The 10,633-nt window shown below is 43.8% G+C and overlaps 1 long non-coding RNA gene across 4 annotated transcripts in view; it reads right to left on the bottom strand.

Annotated features, from left to right (window-relative positions):
- The window catches only part of LOC109287577, a 294,027-nt gene extending 287,074 nt beyond the window's left edge, over positions 1 to 6,953 (bottom strand). For 3 of the 4 annotated variants that reach the window (XR_002094901.1, XR_002094905.1, XR_002094898.1), the window contains exon 1: positions 6,904 to 6,953. This is a non-coding gene — a long non-coding RNA (uncharacterized LOC109287577). Of the gene's footprint in view, positions 1 to 4,412; positions 4,586 to 6,903 lie in introns of those variants that run through there. The other variant, XR_002094899.1, reaches the window with a different exon arrangement.
- Between the last annotated feature and the right edge of the window lie 3,680 nt (positions 6,954 to 10,633).

The following is a 10,633-nucleotide window of genomic DNA, read 5'->3' as shown; positions in this document are numbered from 1 at the left end:
CCAAGGAATGAGCTATCAGCGTACACTTGTTTTGGTTTTTTCCCCCCCCCTCTTTTAAAGCTTAAAAAATAGAAAGGCGCATTTTTAAATTCCAACACACTCTGAAAAGCGATGCTAATTAACCAGCAGGAAATTACCTCGCAGATTGGATGCCTTTGCAGAAGGTCCTCGAGAAGTTATGCTCGCCTCCTAAAAATGCTAGATCAGTTAATGTGTATATATATTTTTTTAGTTTGCTACTTTGCCACAGTCAAAAAATAAAAAGCGCCTGCCCCACACCATCAATAGATTTCCAGCTGTGGTCCCCTTCAGGGCCAAGGCAGTGGATAGGAGTGAGAATTTGCAAGAGGAGGTATTGCATGTGAAAGCAGGTCATGTTTTTTTTTTTAAAAAAAAAAAGGGTGGGGGGAGGAATAGGATCCCTGCAATACCACTAGTAACAGCTATGAGCAAAAATGAATTTATTGGACTCTTTATAGCCTGACACAGTTTTAGCTCCTATACACAAGATACGTTATCCATATCCAGTGTTAAAAATTCAAGACATTGGAGGTAGCAGCATCAGGCTATTTTGCTTCTCAGTAATACCAGTTTGTGGTTTTAAAGTTGGAAAGAGAGAAAGCTTTGTAACAGCCGATTGTTCTTCCTGTCTCTACACACACCCCCCCCAACCCATCCACCCAAAACAAAACCCGCACATCAACTCTTCGGGGGAGATGGCTGCTGCATTCGCTCGAACCGGACCATACACTAGGGTGCAGTAAAATGTTTTAAAACTGGGCATTATGAGGGCTGCAGAAAATGATCAAATATTATCATGGGGGCTAATTAAGTTCCAACGGTAGAACAACGAAGCCAAAGCGTATTACCGTCCTCCTCTGTAGACTCCCCCCCCGCCTTTCCCCTGCCATCCTCGTGTACTACAGGAACATGAATTAAGCTCTGATGAATGCAGTATTAATTAATTACATGAAGACATTCATGGAAGGGGTGGGAGGTAGTGGGGGCTTTGCGCTATGCAAATTACCTGGGGAGGGGCAGTTGTAAATTTGTTTCCTATTGTTTTTCCCACCAGAAGGTACAGAGTCGAAACTGCATGTTAAGTCAGTGAGGTTAACCTGCAGGCACCAGACACAGCATCAGAGAGATTTAAAGTCATCTGTCTTGTACAGCTGAGACAAGCGGTGGGAATAAGATATTTCAAAAATAAAGAGAGAGAGAGAGAGAAAGAGGAGCTTGTAAAGCCCACAGCTCTGTGCCGCCATTTTCTTTCACTGAGAAGGGTGGATATGAAATCAATTTCACACATGCCAAAATGGCTGTTCAAAGGGGTTTTGCTCATAGGAAGTTAACAGGACATGCTCAAAGGAGCCAGCGCTGGGGAGCATTTTGTTTTGCATATGGAGATTGCTTGCATGTGGCATGAGCCAAATATTAAACCATTAAAAAAAAAAAAAATCAAAGCTCTGTGTATAACTTCAAAGTATATTCTCCACCCTCTCACTCAAATGTCATTAATCAAAGGAGAAGAAGGAATGACCAATTATAACGGATGGTTAGGGCTTGGAGAGGAAAAAACATTTCAAATAACGTTTAGGTGAATGTGTTGCTTAGGTTGAATCATGCAGACGAGTGTAAAATGTGATATAGGCAGGTCCTGCACCCACCCCCATGTGTGCACAGCCCTACTCATACACGCTCACCCCTGCAAAGCTACACCAAAGCCGCCCAGCACCTGCAAATTACTACTAAAGAGCTCTATCCCTATCCCACTGTGCCAGCAGTGGCCCCACTGGTACTTTGCCAATCTCCAACAAGAGGGAGTCTTTTGCATCCCCATCTAGTCCAATTCTAAGCCCTTCTCTACAACTTATTTTTTTCCTTGTGATCTTAATGAACTTTGAACTCGGGTGTAAACAGCTGAAGGCTTGGCGTTGTCACACCATAGCACCATGGTACTATAAGGAACTCTTGACATCCAACTGGCGTTGGCCACTCAGTTTGTTCTAGATGACATGGCCCAACAAGCTCACTTTGCCCCACTTCTGGCAGGTGTTGCCACATTATTCTCACACCTTACAGTTTGCAGTATGGAACTAGGTGCAACTACATTTGCAAAATATGTGTTACCAGAGCTTTATATTCGTGACCTTCGGAGAAAACCAATAGAAACCCCTCTTTAGCATTTCACCCTCAAACGGAAAGAAACAGGCTGGGTGCTGTCCCACTAATAGGGCTCTACACATTCTTTGATCATTCCTGCTAAAGACAATTTGACCCTGGAGGTTTATTACCTTTTCTCTCTCCTGCCCTTACACACACACATGCACACTGTGCAACATACTTCATAAACTTTTTCAGGGGCTCTTCCAGGCTCTGGCCTTTGTATTCCCTTGTAACCATGGAGGTAAGAACAAGCCAAAGGGCTCTCTCTTAAAATGAAAAATACATTAACACAATCATTAGGCCTTAATTGTTCCCCTCTGTGCAAGCTTCTAAAGCAGCCATTATTTTGAGGATCTCATGCAATTTTAGCCCCCAAATTAGACAAGTTTTGCAAATACTTGTTAAGTCCTTCTTTAATTGCTGAGAATTATTTACATCAGAAGTCAAAGAACCATAAATACTGACAGCACATTTTGCACCTTGCTTTCCCCACTATTATCCCAGCCAGGCTGTTTTTACTTCAGCATTTTCTACTCATACCAACTTCTCATTTTTCTAACAAAGTTCATTTCTCCAACACTTTTCCTAAATATGTTGCTTTCCCTCGTTTCTCCAGCTCCCTGGAATGCAATCCTCCTTATGCATCCCATCCTCAAATCTCTTTTATTGGGCTCATATTCCCCATTCATCCTCCCTATGTAGTCAAGTGCTGCAGTTGTACTAGAAGATACCAGTTGTTGACTTTGTTGCTTGTGATGTTTTAGCTTTCTCACCAAATATCCTCTTTAACACTCAGACATAAGGCGTTATACATATAACGTCAATTACTCTCAATTTCTTCAACACATTTTAAAACGGGGTTGTTGTTTTTTTTCTTAAACTCACCTTTAAAATAAAATGCCACCCTGATTGCCCTTGTTATTGCACCAATCTTCCTGTTAATTGGTAACTGTTAAATTCAGATTATAAACCAAGCAAGCTTACATCCAGAACAAAACAGGACTGCCAAGCTGCTTTGCAAACAAACGCTTTCCTTGAAGAACAAAGATCTTTAAAAACCTCACATTACTCTCTGCTAACTTTTAAATGCTCATTGCAAACACTCTTATTTTCAAGGTTTTCCACTTTGAATAACCACAGCTTTCTTTTTTTTTTAAATCTCCAAAAAGAGAGAGATCAGAAAGAGAAGAAAGGACTGGTAAAGACAATGATTAGAGGAATGGGAACACTACAAAAGGAGAGAAACTTCATCCCTTCCCATCCAAGTACAAGGCACACTTCTTCAAGCTGCTTTCTCCAATGTAGACAGAGCAGTGTCTGCATTTTACAAAAAAAACCCCCAAACAATCACCTACCAAAACAAACTCCTGTACTATGCATATAATTCTTCCCCTTGGGGGGAAAAGGCTGTGCAAGAAGAGACAGAGATGAACCACATGCGACATGCCAGCCACATCACTTAATATGCTACTAGAATGTGTTCAAATATTACAGTGATGATGAGCATGATATGAAATCCTGGGCTTTATTCCTCTACCACATATTTTATGTATGGCTTTAGACAAATCACTTTTCTATCTTCCCTCAGGATCCTGGACTGTGGAATATGGTAACCCAGTGCCTACCTCCTAGCTGTGTTACGAGACATAGGACACGGATGTTTACTGTGTGCAATGCATTATTTTATTAAACAGGCACTGCTTTCTGATTGACAGTGCTTGAAGGGAATATGCTCACAGTATGCAACACCTGAAGATGCAAAGGACCCATTTAGAGGGGTATAGGTTGGTGTAATGAAGACTGAAGGGATAAGCTTAAATACGGGAAAATGAAGACAAGACATCAACCCCCCTCCCCGCAACATTTAAAGACTTACTGCTTATGTTTAACTGAACAAACACTAGACAGTGTGCTCTGCTAATATTTGAGGAGGAAAAAAATTGCATTAGTCTGAGGGTAGATTTAAGTCTTTTCTATCCATATGTTTTGTGAATCTGCAAAACCCTTCCTACAATATTAATAACCCATCTATTTCCATTACCAAAGCAGCAGCCACTCTCCATTTTTCACCAGGATGAGCAGGTAATTTTGGCAAAACGAGGGGGGGAAAAATCCAGCTCTTCCATGGCAAACAAATGTGCAACAAACAACATCCCCGACAGCAGGTCCTTGCCCTTTGTGGTCCACAGTCCCCCTCAAGGCTCACAGAAAACTCAGTGAAAGGTAACCCTCAGGTATAAGCTCACCCTCTCTTCAAAGCCTGGGATCTCTTCTTTTCTTCTGTTTGTTCCTTAACTCTCTCCTGAGACTTGGTTACTTGTGTCTCCTCAGCCTTGCACCATCTGTCCTTGGATACCCTTTGTTATCAAATCTATTCCCACAGCTCCAGCTACTTCAGGGATCTGCAACCAACCCCCAAGAATTTCCCCTCCCGGGGCTCCTAACACTTCAATTCACCTGCTTCTTAAGCCTCCTCCTAAGCCATACAGGAGAGCTATTATTACTGTATGCGAGGTCTGGAGGGTGGCAGCAGAAAACAAAGGATAGACTCTATTTTGTAGCTCAGGGAGCTTATCTTCAGGGAACGGCATTGTGGAATCAATGCCAGACTGAACTTGCAATCAGGTACGTAAGAAAAAGGTCAGTTTGCATCAATCAGTCCTGCCCTGGGCTAGTTCCTTTAGTTTGCTTAGGCTAAGCAGCCAGCTTGAAGGGTAGAAGCTTCATATATCATGAACCAGGCCCCCAAGTTCAAGAGACTAGGGCAAAAGCCACAGGGCACTCCCATGCTCCCTCTCATGTATTTGAGCGAGGGACATTGCCTGCGGCGTTTCAGTCTGTCATTCTGGAGCTTGGCTCTCCCTGCCAGCACAGGAGAGTTTCAGCAGTGCCAGACAGAGTAAGGTGACTTTGGGTGACGGGATGCTTTAGGGGCTTTCCCTGGAAGACCCATGTAACAATAATAGTAATAATAAAATTTAAAAATCAAACTATATCAATTATCCAGAATGCTTTCTGGGGGCAGGGGGATTTCAGCTTTGATGCCAAATCAAACATCCTAATTTTAGTTTGTTCTGGCTTCCCCTCAGCCCAGCAATTCATCCATTAAGCCCGTTGGTTCAGTGCGGAGCCACTTCAAACCGGGCTCTTGGCACCCGAGGGACAAGCCGCGCCAGCACCGACTGGCTGCTCCTCCCCAAAAGGCAGGAAAGTGAGGAATACCATCAAGCAAAGGATGTTGGCTCCAGACAAGGCTGAAAAATGTTGCGATGTCTAAGGCTTCTCATGTCGATCCAAGCTTGGCTTCATCCAACCCCACAGTTCCCTTTCAAATTGCTAGAGCTGGTGGCACCAGCAATGTAAATGTTGGAACAAAGGTGAACAAACTATTAGATGCAACACAGAGAGCAGAGCAGAGGTTATTATATCCTGAGCTCACAACCCCAGCCCAATCCTTCAGCTGAGAGCTAGGGAGACATGACTTTCCAGTCTTGACTCTTCCCTGGCCTCTAGCTCTCCTTAGAGAAAAGGGAGCTCGTTCACAGGCCCCTATCCAGGCATACTTCCCACCCAGTTCAGTTTCCAGCATCCCTCTGGGGATTCAACACATTCAAACGCTCCATTTTTGTGGGGCTGCATTAGGGAGTTGGCTATGCTAGGTTTGTAACAGCCTTTAAAATGACTGTTGCACTTCATTACAGTCCCTATGCTGGTTCACATGCTCAGTGCCAGTTCTGATGCAGATGGGAGAGTAGGGACTCAAATTCAAGAGCTGCTGGGAGCTCACAGTTGTCACCAACTTCAGATGCAATATACAGTTTTGAGCCTCAAAAGTGCAAATGTATTTTGAAGTGCCTTCCCCCTGGTATAGGCATGCTGGTAGTCTCATTGAATAATACAAGTTAGAAATACCACTTCTATAGTAGTTGTAAAATAAGAACCCCCCCCCCCCACACACACACACACGAAATGCTGGAGCTTTCAAGAGAAGCAAAGACCGTTAGGTAATGGGAAAGAAGAATGCGTTGAGAATAGGAACAAAGGTTCAGTCCTAGGAGAGACAAAAAAAAGAGACGGGGCAAGGAGGAGGGAACTCAACCAATAAGTTCAGCCCTGGTAGAAATGGTCAAAGCGTTCCCATCAAAACATTTTTGCCAAACCAGACAGCATTTAATTTTTGCAAAATAATCTTAAGCTGAAACATTTTTATTGGCTGGTTTCTAGTTTTTCAAACAAGGAAAAAAACAACTTTAGAAATGAAAGTTTTAGAAGAAGCTCAAGAATTCTGTTTCCATTTCTTGTTTAAATACTAGATCCCTCCCCACCAAGTAAGCAGGAAAGATTGTTTTTCCTTCAGAGCTTCCCACAACGAAACATAACTGGAATTTTTAACCTATGCTAACCAGAAGCAAGACATTTATCTTAGTTAAGAAGGTATAGTTTGGCCCCATCTATACTGTAGCTTAACTATGTAATGGGTCTTTTGCAGTGGCAGTGTAGAAAGAGTCAAAGCTGGTTTGTAATGCTCTTATTCTCTTTAGTCTGTTTTCTTCTTTTACTTTTGCATCAGATCTACCAGTATATTTTTTACATAATCTGTAAAGGGGGAAAATTAAGTAAAATTAGATGAAAGGGGGGGAACCCCCCCCCACCTTATTTTCAATCTCCTTTCCCATACCAAAGCCACCACAAAATCAACCAACAGTACCAGCTTTATTGGAAACCAACTCAACTTACTTTTACCAGAAAAAAAGAGACTTATTCACCCCCAATACAACAGGCCCTTCAAAGTAATTCCCTACCTCTTTTTTCTTTTATACAGGATGACAATTACTCAACCCAGCAGATTTCCCTTCCTGCTAGGCTGCTTCAAATAGCTTCACCTGGGACAATTGACCTCCAGTCTTCACAGCTGGGATAATATTACAGGGAAAGGGGGTTTCCTTCTTTGACTCTTGCACCTCAATGGATTAAGCAGGGTTTATACAACTAGTGCCAAGCTCATACTGAATTTGTAACTACTGTAGCCATGTATCTCCTCTTTTCCTTCTCAATTCATCTCCTTTATGTCCTTGTTAAGGTCTTTCAGATTTACACACACAGTTCCTGATGCCTCACCTTCAAGGCCTCTTTTTTTTTTTTTTGCAGGTGCTGCCACTTGATTGAGGTTTAAACCCATTAAATTATTCTGGTTAATGATTTGAGGCATGATATCTGCTTTCTGACCCCATCCATTCCAAAATATCAACAGCTGGCCTGCCAACCCGTCTTTGCAGCTAACACCTACCATGCAGCCCAACTACCACTTGAGTTTCTGTACTGATTACAGTCATAACAGATGCTCAATTTAATTATGTTAAATTGAGATCCCATCTACCAAAATCCAGCTGAAGTTAGGTCCCATGAAACTTTCCAAAGAGGATCAAGAATAACATATTTTCTTGAGTGCCCTGTCCAACTTTCATTCCCTTTATAAATCAAGTGCTGATGCTCAAGGTACTATTTTGGATTACACCTGTGTGTCTACACATTCATTAATGCACCGTAATTATGGCACATTAATTTTAGTGTCTAGAATAACAGGCACTAAATGCACTGTAACTGGCATTTTGTGTGACACTTAATGCCCATTGGACTAATCTACTGCGCATTAGCACAGTTTTTGCCAGCTGCACTAATGCACAGTAGAATTAGTCCAATGGGCATTTAGCTTCTCATGTAGATGAGCCCATCAACTGTTGTAGCTGCCTCTATGCTCCCTATGTATCTGGTGGGCGGCTTTGCAAGGGCTTTAAAATATGGTAGGCCAGTGCGAGTTGGCAGCAATCTGATCTGGCTTTGGACCCAGCCACTTCAGATGGCTGCGATCCAATCTTGAGCTCCAGACGGGTTTCCACCTCGATCCAGCCAAAGCGGCTCCGAACCTTCAGAGCTGCCTTGGAGATCCGGCCATAGGGAATAATGGGGAATCAATGAAATATCTATAACTTCGTTGTTTTTTGTCCAACTTGGATGAAACTTTCAGGGATGGTAGACTCTGCTGAGAGCATGAAATCTGCCAAGCTTCAAGAAGATCAGTGCACGGGTTTGGGGGGAACTGTACCCCAAATTCTTGAAAGCCAAACTGCTGTCACGGCTGTGTGTTACAACACAGGGGGGTCAAAACTGCAGGGCTGGTAGCTCTTACTGAGGCCACAAAGCCTGCCAAGTTTCAAGGAGATCGGTGCAGGGGTTTGGGGGGAACTGCTCCTCAAGCTGCGGACAAGCAAAACTGGTGCCGTGGGTGCTTGTTGCCTGAAAACCCCTGCACCGATATTCTTGAAACTTGGCAGGCTTTTTGGCCTCAGTAAGAGCTACCAGCCCTGCAGTTTTCACCCCATGATGTTGTAATGCCTAGACATGACATGAGTTTTGCTTTCAAGAATTTGGGGTGTCGATGCCCCCAAACACCTGCACTGATCCTCTTGAAACTTGGCAGACTTCATCCTCTCTGCAGAGTATACCATCTCTGAAAAGTTCATCCAATTGGACTAAAAACAACAGCGTTATAGATATTTTATTGTTTCCCCATTATACCCTATGGCTGGATCTCCAAGGTGGCTCCGAAGCTCTTTGGAAAGCTGAACGAGGCAGCACTTCGACCCTGATGTGCTGCTTTGGACTGCGAAGTGTCCAAAGCTTCTCCAGATCCAAAGCCTCGCACAGCCCTAAAATATGGTGCCTGGAACAAGGGAGGCACAAACACTTAATTCTGCTCTGCTATACCTGCATGTAAGTTAAAACTAGGAATGATAAACTTAGGCCCACCATTGTCTAGAAAGACCCAAACACCAAAAATTACAGCTCAGCTTGTATGTCCCAAAGATCAGGACGTTCACGTCCACAGCTTTACTTCAGGCTAAGGCTATTGTTAAGGAGGGCAGGCATGCACACTAACCAAATGAACATGCATCATGTTGCTGAAACTAAGCATTTGTATTTGTATGCAACTAAAACCTTTTATCTAGGGTGTCCTTTGATTAGCTTTTCCAGAGAAATAAGCAAAGGTCACCACTGTCTGACAGCTGTTCATTAACATGTGCAACATGAATGGTCTTTGTGCTGTTTCCTGAGGACAGGGGGTCAATATTAGAGAAATAACTCCATTACATTTACAATGGATCTAAACTGCATATTTTGGATCTGGACTGAGTCCTCAAACCTTGTAGGCATTTGGAGCAGGGCAGGGGCAGTAGGAACAGAGTTCAATCCACTTCATCAATTAAGATCAGGTCTAAAAATCAGAGCCAGGCTCAAATTCCAAAATCTTCCACAGATGAATAGATGTAGACATTTTCCCCAGACCTTCTTCCCAGTACAGTCACCATCAGCTGGCACTGATAAGCACCTCCAAGCTTCCTGAAGGACATCATTGCTCATAAGGTGTCAGCTAGTCTTCACTAGCTCCAGAGGGGTTGCTATACAATTGTACTTTAGTGTTACATTGATGATCTGTGTTGTGCCCGCTCAGTCCCCAGAGATGCCAAGCCCACATTTTCACCAGTACTAAAAAAGAATATGGGATCATTTTAGAAAATTTGGTGAGGACCAAAGTAATAAAATGATTAAAATATCTAATCTCTGGGAACTGTGTGAGCAGCTGGCACAGAGGTATTGCAGTTTGCACTACAGGTAGCAGCACTTGGTATTTACTCTTCTCAAGATCTATTACCAGTCTGTATTATGAAAACTCAAAAGCCTCCTGTGACTTAGGCCAGTGGTGCCCCACCTTTTTGGCTTGAGGGCCAGATGAGTGGTGGCAGGTCCATCTGTGCGTTGGATCCAATCTGTGGGCCCAATACCTCTGTATGCAGCTGGCCCAGCCCAGAGTTGGTTCATCTGTGTGGGGCTTGGAGGTCTGGGGGTAGGAGAGTGATCATATGATCATAATGTCAATCACCACCAGTCCCCCACCCCAAAATGTCCAGACCAATGGGAAGACATGCAGGCCAGACTACATGGCTTCTAGGCAGGGGTTGAGTATCCCAAATCATCAGTGATCTGGAAGATGGATGGAGTGCACTCTCAGCAAGTTTGCAGATGAACCAAGTCAGGGGAACTAGTAAATATACTGGAGGGTAGGGCTAGGATTCAGAGACCCAGACAAATTAGAAGACTGGACCAAAAGGAATCTCATGAGGTCCAGCAAGGACAAGTGCAAAGCCCTGCACTTAGGACAGAACAATCCCGTGCACTGGTGCAGGCTGGGGGCTGGCTGGCTACACAGCAGCTCTGCAGAAAAGGACCTGGGGGTTACAGTGGACAGTAAGCTGAATATGAGCCAACTGTGTGCCCTTGTTGCCGGAGCTGGTCTTAGGGAAAATGGCACCCTGGGCAAACTTACATTTTGGCACCCTGCCTCCAAACTCCACCTGCCCCGCTCTCCCTCCCCCCGAGTCAGCAGCACTGCTGCAGACAGAGGCGGGTG

This window comes from Gavialis gangeticus, unplaced genomic scaffold (genome assembly GCF_001723915.1).
Source record: "Gavialis gangeticus isolate Ggan-Ray unplaced genomic scaffold, GavGan_comp1, whole genome shotgun sequence".
In the NCBI taxonomy this organism is placed as follows: Eukaryota; Metazoa; Chordata; order Crocodylia; family Gavialidae; genus Gavialis; species Gavialis gangeticus.
Note: the sequence above shows the minus strand (reverse complement) of the source record. Positions and strands in the feature narration are given on the sequence as shown.